Raw genomic sequence first — 16,282 nt, 5'->3', positions numbered from 1 at the left:
TAAATGAAGCTAAATGCCAGCTGTCAATCTAGCTCAGAAATGGTGCAAAATCTGGGATTCTGGCTGCAGAACTCGTGTTGCTCAAGGCAACCTGCATTAATAGTCTAGGGTAGCCCATCTTGCTTTTCCTACAACACACAGTCAGCCATTTGGGTGATGTATATGCTACTGTCTACTGTAAGTGTTGGTGATAGTTTCCATGTAGAAAATTCCATCAGTGTGACAGATATGCACTGCCAACACATCAAAATGGAAAGCCTGCTGCAATTCAAATAGAAATATCCTGGGAGGTTCTCAGCTATGCTGAATTAAGGCAGGAAGAATAGATCAAATGTTTTTTTCTAAGCTCAGTTAACTCCATGAGAACAGGACACAGCTGTGAGTCCCTTCAAGGCAGCACACTTGTCTGCCAAGTTAGAAGGCAATTATTCTTCATAAATCTGTCTTTTTAAATCCAAGCAGATCGATTGTCTCGTCCATCCTTTGCCTATGCAAGCACCCAGAAAGGCTCTTTTAGCACCACCTACAACTAAGCACCCCTCTTTTCAGGAGAGCCACACCATGGAGGTGATGGAAGCCCTGGCAGCCCTGCATATTCCTTTACAATGGTGGATGTAAAGGTATGTTCATTTTGCTCACATTTTTAGTGCTTTAACCAAGAAGTCTCTGTTCTGGTTTTAAACATCATCTTGGCTTTAGATATCTGACCTCTATGCAAAGAAATAGAATACTCCTAAAAATTTATTGTCTAGCTAATAGGCAGAAAAGTGTTGCAAGAAGACAGGGTGGTTTCCTTATGTCCATGTCATGGTTACATCAGTGTAGAGCTTCCAGAGCTGCACTGAAATTGGCTTGGTTACAGACAGTCACCTCCTAATAGCTCTATTTTGCCAAATCGCCCAGGCTCTGAAAGTCAAAATGGCTTCTGCCCTTCCTGGTGACCTGTAATCATGGGTACACATCCTGCAGATCCAGTGGAAGCAAAATCAGTTGTAAGCAAAGCCTACATAAAAATACGCGCTCATTTTGATCTGAGTAACACACCGGTGATTTCACAGGGTTTTTTTTTTCTTCTTTCAGATAGGGAGAATGCTTTTTAGTATTTGCAAAGTGCATTTTGAGATTGTTCTGACTACAGCCATTACTGCTATGACTACAGCCATGTCTTCTCTGGCTGGCATTTGGCCCTAAAACCCCAACAAATGCCATGACAAAAAGAGAGGATTTGGCATAAATTGTTCTCTCCCATGCTACAGTGGCACAGCAATGAAAGAAAGGGTGTTCATTTTTCTTTTCTTTGAATTTTATTTTAAAGACCATGTTGATATATGTATCTATTCTGTTATCATAAAACAAAGCAAGGAAATAAGATGTTTGTCCTTATAAAAAAGCCTCCAGACAGAATCCAGCAGGAGAAGGGAGACAAGGAGAGATGAGGGGTGGGATGTGGTGTGGAACAGATTCAGCAGCAAGCCCTGGGCCAGCTGCTTGGTGGCACTGGGTACAACTGGGGCAGCCTGGACACACAGCCTAATCATTGACAATGTAAATACAGTGGAAAAGTATGGGAAATTTTGTTGGCATGTAGGAAGTTTCTGATTTAACTCTTTTGGCATCATAAAACAGTCCTCCAGCTCTTAGTCCTACTTCTGATCAGAGCATGACCAACTTAAAAGCTAGGTGATATTGTCCACACCCTCATTCCACTGAATTTTGAAACTCTAGGATGGAGAAAGCATTGCTTCCCTGGATAACACATCCAGTGCTGGACTATTCACCCTCATGATGAAAATGGCTTGGCTTGATTCCCCTGCTGCATCTCTGACTGCTCTCCCTTGTCCTTTTGAGGTGTGTATCTGTGAAGAGGTGAAGCACCTTTTGAGATGTTTTGTCCTTCCCTGTAACCCACCACACTCTTAAGCAGCAGGAGCCTTCTTGTCTCCAAAAAAGCAAATGAAGGAATTAGGCCTGAGCCAATATATTCATAATAACTTCTGGGAGACTGAAAGGCCATGTGAATCTCAATTTGTGAATCATTTCTGCTGCAAAAGCAGAACAAATTCACAAAAGTGAACAGCTTGGCATTGGCACTTCCAGAACAGGAATCTGAGGGGGCTTTCTTTAATCTTGACTTTGAAGAGACTTAGAGATTGACAAGGAATGATGGAAAAAGAAGGGTTAAACAACCTGGAAGCTGAACAGAAACACTGCTCTTATTTTGACCCATCTGTGATTTGTTGTTTATATTTCAGCTCCACACAAATAGAGAGAAAAGCTATGAGCATTGCTTTCTCAGCCTCAGAGGAGACCAGAGCAAAGCTTACTGGTGACTTCATGGGGGACTTTGCTCCAAAAGTGGTGAGGTGTCACTGGGCTTAGACAAGAGGGCTTCCGCTTTCTCCCAGCATCTCCACTGAGGTGTTGAACTGCATTTTTGAACCGTGAAAATGTGGAAAACTGCAGCTGTGAATCCTCTGATAAATCACAGAAAAACAGGGCTAGAAAGAGTCACAAGGGCTCGTTTAATTTTTTCTCCAGCCTCAAGGCAGGTTGTACCACTTCATCATTTCTAACCACCCCCTGTCTGACCTGTATGTAGGATGATGGAAATTTCAATTTCCCTAACTGCTGTCCTTACCTGCAGGATTTTTTTTTTCCCCATGCATGCTCTGAATTTTTGCTTGCTTTAATTCAAGCTCATTGCTCCTGCTTATGGTAGACATCCATTTTTGACAACACTTTATGTAGATGGAGGATTATGTTTCCCTTCAGGCTTCACATATTTAAGCTAAATCCCTGTTCAGTCAGCCTCTGCTCCTGGGGTGTTTTCCGCCCCTGCTTGGCAGCTGGGCTCCCTGCAAGCTCCACTCCTCAAGACACATCACTGTCTGGTGTGGAAAGGTAATTCCCCATTGTATGGGCTCTTTTCCTACTATATCCACACTAGAACATCTATGTTTTGAATTGTCATTCTGCCCTTTTCCTCCCACTGCTCCCACCTGCTTTGCTTTATCCATCAGCTTACAGGCATACTTTTCATTTCTCCATCATCTGAACCCTCAGCAGATGCTCTTCCCTTTAATTGACCCTAATGTTTTCAGACACAAGGGAAAACTGTGTGATGCTTTACCTGCCACCCACTTTAGAGCCCTAAAAAGCTGAGTTTCAGAGAAATGGATTTTGTTCCCTTTGAAGCAGGAGCCTCACAGCAGAGCTGGATGCATTTTTGGCTGATACAGTAATTCTTGCTTCCTCTCTCCATTTGCTTCATGTTGTGTCAAATAACTCCTGTACTTGCAAACCAAGGAGAGGATATCTGCTTATAGTACCTACCCCTCTTGTGCACATTGAATGGCAATGGCATAAAGGAGAGCCTTTTGTTTTGGAAGACATCAATGCTCTTAGTGAATGAAGTTACTAGAAAATCATAGTTCAGCACTGTGAAAAGAGCCCTTGTTTGATAATGTGCTATGGCAGTGCCCAGTAACTTTGTACTGGTAATGGATAATGCCATAGCAGGGAGCTTGTGGAAACAGGAGCTGACACAGGACAGACCCCTCTGCCAATTCACACATGTCCTCAGTCAGGAGGTGTGACTGGAAGTGCCTGCTCCTGTGCCAAACAGGACAGCAGACATTAAAACAGCTCCTGTGAAAGAGTGATAATCTCCTTGTTGGTCTGTGAGTAGCCTGACACTTCTGGCTTGCGTAAAACTGAATTCTCAGGTGATCTGCTGCTGTTACTCAGAAAAAGCAATAAACTCCTGCCTCTCTGTGGGTGTGCTCCTTTACCAGAAAACAACAAGTAAAGGCAGAGTTGGTCTGGGAGATGCTGTGCAGAGTCTTGTGGAGCTCTCTGAGATGCTGAGGGCTCTGGGATTGCATGTCTGCCATCAACCAGTCACCCAACACTGGCTCCTCCAGCACTCAATTAAAACATGCCCAGTATGCCCAGTACACAGCCTGGCTGCATGTGTTAGCACATAAACTATAAAAATCCCACATCTCCCCACCTGAGAGGGGTGAGGTAAATGGGCAGTCCCAAAGATTCAACATCTAACTGGGCACAGAAATGACAGGCTTTAAACTTTGGAAAATGAAAGAAAACTTCTGTGTTTGCTTGTGACTGCTGATGACTCAGGGCTCAGGGTTAATGTTTTCAAACTTGCCATGAAAACTATGGACTGGAAATATAACTGGTTAGGAAACTGAAGGTCTGTGTCTGCAAGCAACACATCAATTGCAGCATCTGGGGCTTTGAAAAAAGCCTACATGTGATATGGTCTGCAAAAACATGGGATTTTATGAACTAGACATAGACAGTGGAAGCAATGTAGAAGGGAAACAGGCTAAACTAGCATGTAACAAAATATTTCAGAAAATATCACTCCCTATTTACACCTGGGGCATGAATGCTAACCTGAAACAATTCTACTCCCTTCTTTTATGCTTTTCCTACCAAGCAGTGTTACTTTAGATTTCTTCTCACTTCATCAAATTATCTGGTAGGGGCTGCTTTCTCTCCTTGGGCTGAATCCACCCAGGAAGAGCTGTCTGCAAGACTGTGCTATTCTGCCAATTTGATCCACTATGCTCAGTTGTCCTACTAATGCATCTGTCTTGGGTCCAAGTGCTCTCCTGGTTTGAACTATAATTATCCTAAAACTAGATTTTTCTAAATTTCATTCCCTTGCAGCTTTTTATAGTTCTGTGAATTAATTATTCAGAGCTGTAGAAGTTCTCAGCAGTGCTTTTCCATAGCTTTTATGGACATGGATGCATTTCACTCATGTAGAGCACAGCATGCACTAGAACTTCAGATGGGGACAAGGGAAAGGCTTTGTCCAGATGTTAAACACACTGAGTTCAGCATGTTCTCCTCTGACACCATCTTCTTGAATCTTTTGAGGTACAGATGATCTCTGAGGCTAAAAGTGTCTGTATTCCCTCCTGGCTCTTTTAGGCTCTAAAGTCTCCCTTTTCCTGTTCAGGTTGATGACACCTGTAGCACTGTGGGGCAGCTGGGCTGCTGTGTGGCTGCAGAGCTGAGCACTGCCAAAAATACCTGCACATTTTGGCTGGGTTGGGGGTGAGGTGCAGCTGGGGTGCAGTGGAGTCTGGAGGACACAGACTTCTAGCCTGGAACCAGAAGCTGAGGAGAAGTCAGCAATCTCATTTTGTTGCTGAGAGAGAGTGGATGTGTGTTTGGGGGTGGCTGGTTCTTGGGGACCTGTGAGAGGGGTCTCTGGGATGCAGGCTGGGGAAGATGTGTCCAAATAAAGCATAGAGCTTTGTTTGAATTTCACTTGAGCAGGAAGTTGGTAGGAATATTTGAAGGCTGTGGCATCAAATCACAGACATATTGGGCTGCTACTGGCACAGCTCTTCTGGCTTGCTCAGTAGGCCTGAGTCCCCAAAGTAGGTGTGTGTGAAGATGTGCCCACATGGAGATGCTGCTCCTGCCCTCAACAGGCTCACCCCCTCTTCCCAGGGAGATACAGCCCCTTCTTTCACTGGATCCTTTCTCCTGGAAAGGACACTCACACTCTGGGGAGCTCCATCACACAGAGCAGTGAAGGGAAAGGTCTGAGCTGCGCTGCCAGGCTCTGAGCAGGACCCTGCTTTCCCTGCATTTGGCTCTGCAGAGGCAGCACAGCAGCAGCAGCAAATGAGATTGAGCCTCTTCTGCCTCCCACATCCTCCTTTGGGTAAATGCAGAGTGTGTACTTTAATTAGTGATGATACATGAGGGAGACAGGAGATGAAGCAACATTCAAGTTAAGTATCTGCAGAGCTGGTAAGAAGGTAAATATGAGCTCCTAGACTTGGGGGATTTTCTTCAGTCCCTTCTTTTGCAGCAACAGTTTGAGTTTTAATTCAAAAAGCAAACAAATCGTTGCAACATTTTTTTCCACCAAAACACACCTTTGAGGTCCACCTCCACAGGGCTCTGAGCTTTATGGCACTGCAAAGCCCAGGGTGGGTTGGTGGGGCTCCCACTGCAGCCGGGGGCCAGGCCAATCCCAGGCACAGCATTCCATCAGGCAAAGGGTTGTTGTTTCCATGCTGCAAACCCACAGCGAGGGTGGTGGACTGACACCTGCAGGACACCCCCCACCCTCCTGCAGCAGGGCACCCTCTGACAGAGGCAAACCACTGCAGGTTTGGAGATTTTCCTCAGGAGCAGAGGCTTCAGTGACTGCTAACTGGCCTGACTCCCCTCTCCCATCCTTTGCTCTGTCAGGGGAGCTGTGAGGACACATCTGCCCCCACCTCTGCATTTATTTCTGCTCCCGTGTTCAGGAATTCCTGCTCACAGCTGTGTACTTTGTACCACTGCTCATCCTGGGACACCTGAACAGCTCCCACTTCACACTGAGCATCCTCTTTCCCACTGTCATGGACAGGCCTTCAGACTGAAACTAGGTGGGATGCTGAACACAAATATTACACAGATGCCAGAAGGCTAAATGAAGGCTTATTGAAGAATAAATTAACCTTGCATTAATTTTTTTTTGTAACTGCTAAACTTCCTCTGTGCCTTATATGACAGATTTTTGTTTGCTTTTGTAAGTAATACAGTATTTAATTATTGGAGAAAGCACATTTCATAGCAAAATACATTTTTTAAAGCATTTTGAACTGATAAACAGCAAGTATTCACACCCCCTTTGCCATGATTTCACTTTAATAATGATTTTGGTGTTTCAGTATGAGTCAGGCAACAACAGAGGAATTGCTGAAGAAATTTTGCTAAAAACCTCTCTGAAAAAACAGTTATGAGTCAGAGATAACACAACTGAATTTTACTGGCTCGGGACTGGCTTGGTTGGATCTGTAATTTCAGACACCAAATTCCACATCTGGAGCTGTCTACAGTTTAGCTATTAATAGGATGTCTGTGTTTTTATTTCAATGCCACAACTGGGAGATAGAACCTGAGGAAAGGGTGGCTGCCAGTGGCCACTGATGCCAGGCACAGAGAACCCCACTACAACAGGAGAGCTCCTGCAGTGATGACTCAAAACAAGCAGCCTTTTTTCCAATGGAAAAATGCTTTGTCAGTGTGAAAGAACAACATAATTAGCAGAGGCCAGAAAAGAAAGACACTGGAAGACCCCAAAAGCTCCAGAGTCCCTACTTTTGCTTTCTGCCCCTGCTAGTGTAATTTGTTTGCCTATCTTTTTGTTACCAAAAATTAAATTTTATGTGCCATTAAAAGCTGGTTGTTTCTGACAGGATACCAAAGAAAAGCAGCAGTTGTGTCATTTTTGGGAGCTCATGTGTAGAAGGGCAGAAACATGTTCTTTGGAAGCCAAACTGTATATTAATTAATCAGTGCTGAAACTCTTACAGGAAAGGTGACCCAGTCCAACACTTTTAGGAATACATCTAGTTTAAGAACTTATTGGATGCTCTTAATTATTTCTCAGTTTCTGTCAGCATAAAGGCATGCCTTTAAAAGGCATGCCTCTGTCAGAATAAATTTTGCTCAGATACCACCAGCATGGAGTAAATAACTGAATTTCTCTTACTTGCCTGGATATAATTTGATATGAAACACCTGGTATAATGATAATATTAAAAAGTCTGGTGGTATTTGCATGGCATTTGGAGCTCAGGGGAGCTGCTGTGTCTCCAATAAGCTGTGCCTTTGAATGCTGTCAGGAGGATCAGCTGAGCATGGCTGTGCCTCGCCAGAACACCAACGGGATGCTGATAATAACAGTGTCACACGTTGTCCAGGATCCTGCTAGTGGGCTCTTTTATTGGGTTATTGTCTCTTTGGAGAGAGGAAAATATCCTCTGCTTGAAGCAGATTGCCTCATGGTTTGTGTTGTGATAAAAGGTGATCAAACATCCATGGAAACTGTGAGCCTTTTTAGTTGCAAAGTTGCTGCCTCTCTCTCTGTTGGTTTTATTGAAAAAGTGCACATTTTGGCAGTGCTGTGGCAAAGGCAGTGCAGGGTGCTTGGCAAGGCTGGAAGGCAGCCCGCCCTGGGGAGAACTCCTGCCATTCCAGCAGGAATATATATATATAATCTGTGAACACCAGAAGGATCAATTTTGGTGGGGGTTGTTTTATCAGCAAATACTCATCCCTGAAAGATCTTTTTTAACAGATAAGGATAAGGTTTTAAATTGCAGTCAAACATAGAACAACTTGTTTAACTTCTACCTGAAATGCACACAATTTCAGACAAGGGAGTTTACTAACCAGTTCATATCAAAATCTTTGTATCAAAATGCATGAAGGTGATCTGCATTCTTCAGGCAGTGAGGGAACCTGGCTGGCTGCATGCTTGCAATTAAGTGTGGTTTTCACTACTTGAAGTCAAAGCTTGAGGCAGGAGAATCAGGACACGCCTGCAGGCGCATGGAGGATCTGGTGATTATCTAAATGAGTAATCAATACCCCCATTTACTCACTAGTGTGCATTTGTCAAATGTCCAACAGTGTGATTACCCTACTTAAGTACTTTCTTCAGGCATAAAGCAACCTTTCCAAAATTACTAACTTTTTGTTCATTGAAAATGTTGTTAATTAATACTTTTAGTGTCCTCCCCAGTGATTTGCTTTCTCTTAATTACCAACAGGAGCAATACAAGTGTGCTCCACTGCCAGTGCCAAAATTAAACTGACTTTCTCCAAATTGCACTGAATGATCCACATGGCTGTGCCTTCAGGTACTAAGCAGGAGACCTCAATCCCATGGGAAGTGCTGCTTTATGAGGCACTCTGTTTTCACAGAACCACAGATTGATTTGGGTTAGAAGGGACCTTTAAGAGTCATCTAATCAAACCCCCTGAAATAAGCAGTCTTCAACTAGATCAGGTTGCTCAGAGCCCTTAACCTGCCCTTAAAAGTTTACAGGCATGGGGCATCCACCACATCTCTGGTGGATGTGCCAGTGTCTCACCATCCTCACTGTAAAACATTTTTCATTCTATCTAGTCTGAACATGCCCTCTTTTAGTTTAAACCCATTATCCTAAATCCTGCTGCAACAGGCCCTGCTAAGAAGTCTGCCCCCATCTTTCTATAAGCCCACCTTAAGTATGAAAATTAATTTCCATAATAAGTATTTCAGGGTGGTTTCAGGCAGGTGGGAGCAGCGTGAGGACATGGGTGTCCTAGCAGTAAGGTTTGAGCCCTGGACGAGAAGTGTAAACACAGAGCAAAGTCCCTGAACCCCAGGGTGCTGGGGAAGCAGCATCTGATGCCAGTGGAATGCCCTGGCTTTTGCAGGGCTCTGGAAGGTGTCCCAGAGCAGGAAGATCTGGGACAGGCTGGAAGAGGACTGCAATACCATCTTGTTGGCTCCAGCATCCCAGGAAGCACTGTCACCTTTCTTTATCTTTCTCTTATGTTCAGCCATATGAAAAAATGGTCTCAGCAAAACTGAAAATTGCTGTGGGCTTAGAATATTAGAATAGAATAGAATATTAGGCTTAGAATATTATTTTTCATTGCCCTGATTGAACAAAAATACCTGGGTTTATAAAAGCTTTGCAATGCAAAAATTAATTTTCATTTAGACACACCAGTATTTTTTCATACATATTTTCTGACTTTTGCATTCTCCTGTTGTGTTTCAGAATAGAAACAAGTAACAGTATTGATACTTTTTGCTGCAGTGAAACACTTGAGTGTTCCTACTCTATTCCCCCTTTCTCTGTATAAATTTGCCATGTTGAATGACAAAACCAGAGTTCATTCTGTTACATCTCACAGAAACGAGTTTTTCAGTGGCTACTTCTCTCTGTGGGAACTCATCCATATCAAGGGCTCTCTGTTATTTTCTGCTCAGACAAATTAGACATGTCGTTTTGTGTTCAGAAATTGCTGCTGCTGCCAGCATGAGGAAATAGCCTGGGTGGGAATGCCAAGCCCAGGTGGGAATGCCAGGGTATCATGGGCAGACACCCAAGGCCCTGCTGCTCTGCCCTGATGGTGGAGATGCTTGTGCATCTCCTGTGGGACAGCAGGGTTGCTGGTACATGCAACTGGAAATAATCATGAGCAGGCTATGGAGTGTAGGAAATTCCAATTCTTTTGATAATAGATACAGCTAAAATGCCCCTGGCCCCAAATTTTGTTTGATGATGAATCCCAGCAAATATTGTAGCAAACCCCAGAGTGGAAATCTCTAGCAAAGCACCATAGCAAGAAATGAAGCTTTTACATTTTCCTTATTTAGCAAAGTCTTTCTCTTTTTGCGTAAGAAACTTTAATATTAAAATCTTGTCTAAAACACCTAACTTTAGTGTCTGACATAGCAACTGCAGCCTGGGAGGCAAAATCAGGTCCTTTTTAGGTTTCCATGTAATAAATGGGTAGACAACAGTAAATTAAAAGAAAACGTGTCAGTTTAATTCATAAATTCTTCACCTCTGTCAAGCCTAATTTTTTCTAATATCTCCACCCTCAGTCTTTCTATTATGGGAGAGAAAAACCACGCAGCCAATTTTCCTTTATGTTGGTTTAATTGTTGCTCTTTTTGACTTTGAAAAGGATACCAAGTGTTCTCATATATGTAAATGTGCCTGATGGCTTCGGCTGTTCAAATACTGAACCCCCCTGTAGGCACTGGGGTATCCCTGGGGCAACCTTAATACAAATGTAGGTAGAAAGTGCATTTTTGTATTTGTCCAGCTGTGCAGGCTCACATCTGCTGTTCTCAGGCTTGCTGCCAATCATTGCAGCTCTTACCATTTATTTTTCCTCGCAAGGGAAGAAAGCACCCAAGACAATCCTGCTAAGAGAAAGAAGAGCAATCATGCAAAGGTGGACTATTGACACTATTTTTGTTACTTTCTCTTTTCATCTATCTGATGTTACTGGCATAGTGGTAGGCATAGTAAGTAGGCTGGAGATGAAAAAGCTTGCAAAAATTACATTAAATATTGTGTTGTAGCTACATCCTCTGAACACTCATTTTCCCTTGCTTTATGTTATATTAGTCAAACTAGACAAAGAGCTTTCAGAGGTAACTAGCAGATTTCCTTCTCCTGCCTCTCCCCATCCTACAAGGTCATCTAAAATAGGCCAGGGAAGTACACTAGAAAATACTGCAGGGAACAATCTTACTTTGGCAGGAAAATGCATTGTAAAAGTCTACCTGTTCTTTTTCACTTCCCAGTTTCTGTGATCCAGATGACTGGCAAAACCCCTTGGCATATTTGTTTCAGTAGTACATTAAATACTCGGTCTGCCTGTTCAGGTGATGCTGCTTGCCTGCACAGAAGATAAGAGCCATGGATGCAGCTGGCATTTCCCAAGTTATGTTTGCTTGGTTAGTCTGACTTGGAAATGCAAAGGAGCACAAAGAGGAGTTAAAGCTCTTAAACAAAGAGGGGGCAAAGGTTCAAGCCCCAGCATCCAGACACAAAAATAAGAGGTTTTATAGATGAGCATCCATCGGTTTATCACTGGAATTCAAAATCTATCAAAGAAAATAATATTCTGATAAACAGTTTTTCCTCTTATTTCCCCAAGCACCTGCCAACCAGCTTGGTTTTATCAGAGGTAAATAACACAGACTCGTGTCTCCATTACTGTTCTCATCTGAATTTCTTTAAAGTGGTCCCTCATTAGGGAATTTCCAAAAACAAGATTAAAAGAGGATTTTAAAAAACCAAATTACATTGTCTTTTGAAATTCTGAATTTTTGAAATTGCTTTCTTCTTCATCAAACATACGTTGTGAGGAAGCTCAGAGATGGAGGGAGTCTCAGGGCTGCTCCTCCAACCTCTCCTGCAAGGTTGTTCTGGAAATGGCCCAGCCAGGCAGGAGCTGCTTCCCAGACAAAGTTGTGGCCAGAGGCTTTCCTTGGGGAAGTGCTGTGTGTTTCCAGGACTGCAGTGTGGGGACAGCCAGGATGACCATATCCCAGCTCACCTTGTCACCTTCAAGGACACCACCAGCGCCTTCCATCCCAACAATCATGACAGATATCAGAAGAAGAACGGGAAAAGAGGACCTCCATCCTTCATCCTTGCCAGCATTTTCTTCCTCTGCTTTTTGGTGCTGGGCTGGCCAGGTCAAATCGATAAACTGCTCAAAAAAGGTAAATACCACTTTAATCTCTTCCTCCAGTTAATCACGGCAAACCACAGGAAGGCAGATAGTAATTCAAGATTAGCAATAGCCTTATGAAGCTCACATTATTACCGAAGAAATTTAAAAAGCCACACACCTCAAATACCTTAGTTTCCATCTAATCCTTTGATAATTAAACCCCAGACAGCAAAAAAAAAAAAAAAAAAATTCACACATTATCTTCAAATTCCGCATAGTTGGAATGATGCAAATGAATCAAATTTAATCCCTCTTTGTTTCTCACTCCTAACTGTGGAAAAAGAATGAAAAGCAGAAAGAAAAATCAAACAAAAGGTGAGATGCCAGAGCAGTTGTAGATTTAAGTTTGTGAAGGTCCATGCTGGGTCATCGTGGGATTATTACAGATAGGCTTAACAAACATATCCCATCAAAAGAACTTTGAATAAGCCAAATATACCCAGTGGGACCAATTTTGCAAATGTTTTCACAGAATCAGACAATCATTTAGGTTGGAAAAGACCTCTAAGATCATCAGGTCCAATAATTAACCTAACAGTGCCGAGTCCACCACTAAACCATGTCGCTGAGTGCGACATCTCTACATCTATGCATCTTTTAAACACCTCCAGGAATGGTGACTACACCACTCCACCCAGGGCAGCCCATTCCAATGCTTGACAATGCTTCATACAAATAAATTTTTCCTAACATCCAGTCTAAAATTTCTGAAGCACCTTCCCTTGAGTTTGTTTCCTCTTACTCTACCATTTATTATCCTAGAGGAGAGATTGACATCCACCTATCTACAAACTCCTTTCAGGTAGTTGCAGGAAGTGATAAGGTGCCCCATGAACCTCCTTTTCTCCAGGCAAACACTCCATCTCCCTCAGCTGCTCCTCTTAAGACATGTTTTCTAGAACCTTCACCAGCTCCATTGCTCTTCTGGGAGGGGAGAAGGAGCCCTCACAAACTTATTGTAGGAATGGATCTGCAGCCTCTTTTCATCTCAGATTTTTTGTGAGCAGTTGTCACCTTTCTGTGGCCATTTTTCTTAATTTTCCCAGGGATTTCTGTAACTCAGGAATTGATCTTTAGCGAACATTAAGACTCTAAATCATCTTGGTGGTATTTCTCTGATTGGCTGTCTACCTGGATTGAACCATCTTGCATGCTGGAAAGCTACGATTCTCAAAGAAAGAAGTTGGGCATAAATGACAGCAACATCTCATTTGGATCTTGTTGTGTATTTCCCAATAGATGTTGAATACAGAATTATTTTCAGTGCTTATGCAATTTCTTGTGGGATAATACACATAACATTAGAGGGTCCAAAGAGAGCAGCAGCCACAGGCATTTCCTAAGTAAGTACCCACTGTCTGTGGAAAGTCCTTGAGCCTCCCAACACTGGCAGCTCCTGACAGAGACATTCAGAGCTGTGCAGAGCAGCACAGAGACCCATCTGAGCATCCCCCCAAAGAGAACACGGCACTCACAGCTGCCAATCCCTGCTGAACCTGGGCAGCCTGGAGAAGAGCCACTGCAGCCCCAGAAATGGCTGCAGGTCTCCCCTCTGAACCTGCCCACCACAGGTCACAGGGCAGAGCCACAGAGGGAACCTGCTGCGGTGACAGCCACGCTAATAGTGAAAGTGGGGCTGAGCTCCATGAACTGTTTTCTCTCGCCAGACGTGGGCCCTGAGGGCTGTGAATCTTGGAGGAGGCCTCAAGCAGGTACTCGCCATTGCCACCTCTTCCTGGGCGGAGCGGTGTCACCGGTGCCACCGCCCTCGCTGGCAGAGCAGCCGGAGCCGAGCCCCATCCCTGAGTCCAGCCGCGCTTACATCGGCGGTGCTGGCACAGGGAAGCTTTGCTGGGAAACCAAGGGCATTGCTCACATGTCTCCTGCGAGGAGAATCCAGCTTCAAGCAGGTGAAGTTGGCAGCGCCGGTGGTTAAATAGAGTTTTCCATTGTATGTTCCTGGTTGAGTTGCTGCTACTTGAAACTGTTCAGGTGCTTTTGTTTCCAAGTTTGTTCTTTTCCTTGGCTGACATTTTTATTATTTTCTTTTTAAACTGGCAGGATGGTTCAACTATTTTTGAAGGGCCTTGGAGAAAATGGTTATTGTAAAGTAACATTTTAATCTCTGTAACATTTTCTGCTCTTTGCATCTATGTATCCAGTTTCAAGGTATTCTAGCTTTGGAGTACATGTGAAAGGTTTAGTTTCTTTGTGTATTTTTGGTTGGTTGTTTTGGTTTTGGGTGGTTTTTTTTGTTTTTTTTTGGGTTTTTTTTTGTTTTTTTTCCTCTGTCCCTATGAAAATCTGTTGGACTTAATGCAAAGATAAGCTTTGAAAAACTGCTTTGATGGTTTTGAAATTTTTCTGTTTGTTTCCCCCCCCCCCTTTTGTCACTTAGATCTTTTAGTAGCTTTTTCCCAGTGTGGCCTTGATTTCAGCTCTATTCAGTTCTTATCTCAAGACAGCACTGAAGGTACTCGTGGAGAATCCTATAAGGGGAGGCAGAATGAAAGCTACCGATAAGGCACAGTGACAACTACATTAAATTCTCCATATATTTTTGACTAGAAAATGTGCTGGGCAGGAGCTGGGAGGGGGCGGGTGGGGAGGAATATCCTAACAGGAAGATTCACTTTGTGCTACATGCCGTATTTCTGAACAACGCTTCCAATCACCTCCCTCAGGAAGCAGATTAGCACCAATCCCTAAATCCCCTCCATTTTGTGATGGGGTACGGGGAGAGGCTCTGCGAGTTCATGTCTTGCACAGAACAGTGAGCGAAGGGTGGGCGCCGGTCTCCGGCGACAGGCACGGCACCCGTCCCGACCCAGCCGACGGCTCCAAGTTCACCTGCGCCGCTCTCCACCCTGCCGGGGGCCGCTGCCGGAGCGGGATGGGGCACTGCGGTGGCAGGGGCTTGTCCCACGGCCCCGTTCGGAGGGAAGCGTGGGGTCCATGTGCTGGGACCTGGCTGGGAAGCGGCTGCGCTCGCTTCCAGCAGCCACTCCAGGCACCTCCCTCGGTCCCCGTGCAGCCAGCCCTGCACAGCCTCAGCCGCGCTACGGGATACGTGCAGGGCCTGGGGCGAGCTCCCTGCCCGGCGTTCCCTTATCTGTTTTGGGGGTAAAAACCACAAAAAAAAAAAAAAAAAAAGGGGGGGTAAACCCCTCCAACATCAAAAATCAGAACTTTTCCCGCCCCACTCCCCGTGCCCGCGGTGCCGGTGGAGCCGGCAGCCAGCGCCAGCGGGGCGGGCGCGGCTCCCGCGGGCGCGCAGCCCCGCGGAACCAGCTCTGCGCGCTGCCCCCGGCCCCGCACTTCCTGCCCGCGGCGGCGGCGGGCCCGGCGGGGCCGGGCAGGGCGATACCAAGTGTCCGGCGCGGCGGGAGCGGTGCGGCGGGCGGCCCCTGCGCGGGGCTCGGCGCTGCGCACGCCGCGGGGCGGCCGCGGAGCGGCGGTGCGGTGCGCTCCGCCCCCCGGCGCGCCCGCTGCCCCGCCGGGGAAGTTGCGCTCTGTCCCTCGCTCTCCCTGGTCCCTCGGCGACGGCTCCTTCCTCCCCCTCCCTCCCTCCAATGCGCCTCCCGCTCATTTCCTCTTTTCCTCCCCGCTCGCCGCCGCTCCGCAGGCGCGCGGCTCGCCCGGGCGCCGCCGCGGAGTTGTAGCTCCCAGGAAGCCGCCGCGCCCCCGCGCAGCCGCCGCCGCCGCTTCCAGGCCGCCCCGGGACCCCGCTCCGCCAGCCGGGTAAGGAGCCGGGGCTGCTCCGCCGCTGCCCGCGGAGCGGCGCGGAAACTTCGGCGGGGCTGCGGGAGGTCTGCGCGCTCTCTCCTGCCGCGGGGACTGTCGGAGAGCGCAGCTGGAGGGAAGGGGGAGATTCCTGGCTTTTGGCGGGGGTATTTTCGGGGAGAGAGGGCTCAAAACGTCCTGTCTGGATTGTGGGCGCGGGGCGCTCCGCGCATCTCTTCCATCCCGAGGGGCGCGGAGCGGGGCGGCTGCTCCCTTCCAGGAGATGCGGAGCGGATCCGGGCGCCCTCTGCGCGCCCGCGGGATGCGAGCGGATCCCCCTCTGCCGCCGCGGGGCTGCGGTGTCAGCGCCCGGCTCGCCCCGAGCGCCGGGAATTGCCGGCGTTTCCCCTGCCCTCAGAAAACCCCAAGCCGTGTGTATGTGTGTCCTTGTATGTCTGTGGGTGTGCGGATATCTGTA

General features: G+C 46.1%; 1 protein-coding gene and 1 long non-coding RNA gene across 5 annotated transcripts in view; one reads left to right on the top strand and one right to left on the bottom strand.

Annotated features, from left to right (window-relative positions):
- The first annotated feature begins 531 nt into the window (after nucleotides 1-531).
- HPCAL1 (hippocalcin like 1) overlaps nucleotides 532-16,282 on the top strand; it is a 79,538-nt gene continuing 63,787 nt past the window's right edge. Inside the window, exon 1 of one of the 3 annotated variants that reach the window (XM_064411956.1) lies at nucleotides 532-620. The gene's annotated coding sequence lies outside the window, so the exon portion shown is untranslated. Of the gene's footprint in view, nucleotides 621-15,598; nucleotides 15,823-16,282 lie in introns of those variants that run through there. The other 2 variants (XM_064411957.1, XM_064411955.1) reach the window with 2 other exon arrangements.
- LOC135296049 (uncharacterized) lies at nucleotides 10,469-15,392 on the bottom strand. 2 transcript variants are annotated; one of them, XR_010358105.1, is made up of 4 exons: nucleotides 14,932-15,392; nucleotides 11,902-12,057; nucleotides 11,123-11,238; nucleotides 10,469-10,756 (listed from the first exon to the last, which is right to left on the bottom strand). It is a non-coding gene; the product is annotated as an uncharacterized LOC135296049 (long non-coding RNA). The 2 variants fall into 2 exon arrangements; XR_010358104.1 differs by having other exon boundaries at nucleotides 10,469-11,238.

The sequence above is a fragment of the Passer domesticus genome, chromosome 3 (genome assembly GCF_036417665.1).
Source record: "Passer domesticus isolate bPasDom1 chromosome 3, bPasDom1.hap1, whole genome shotgun sequence".
Taxonomy (NCBI): domain Eukaryota; kingdom Metazoa; phylum Chordata; class Aves; order Passeriformes; family Passeridae; genus Passer; species Passer domesticus.
This window is presented reverse-complemented; position numbering and strand designations above follow the sequence as displayed.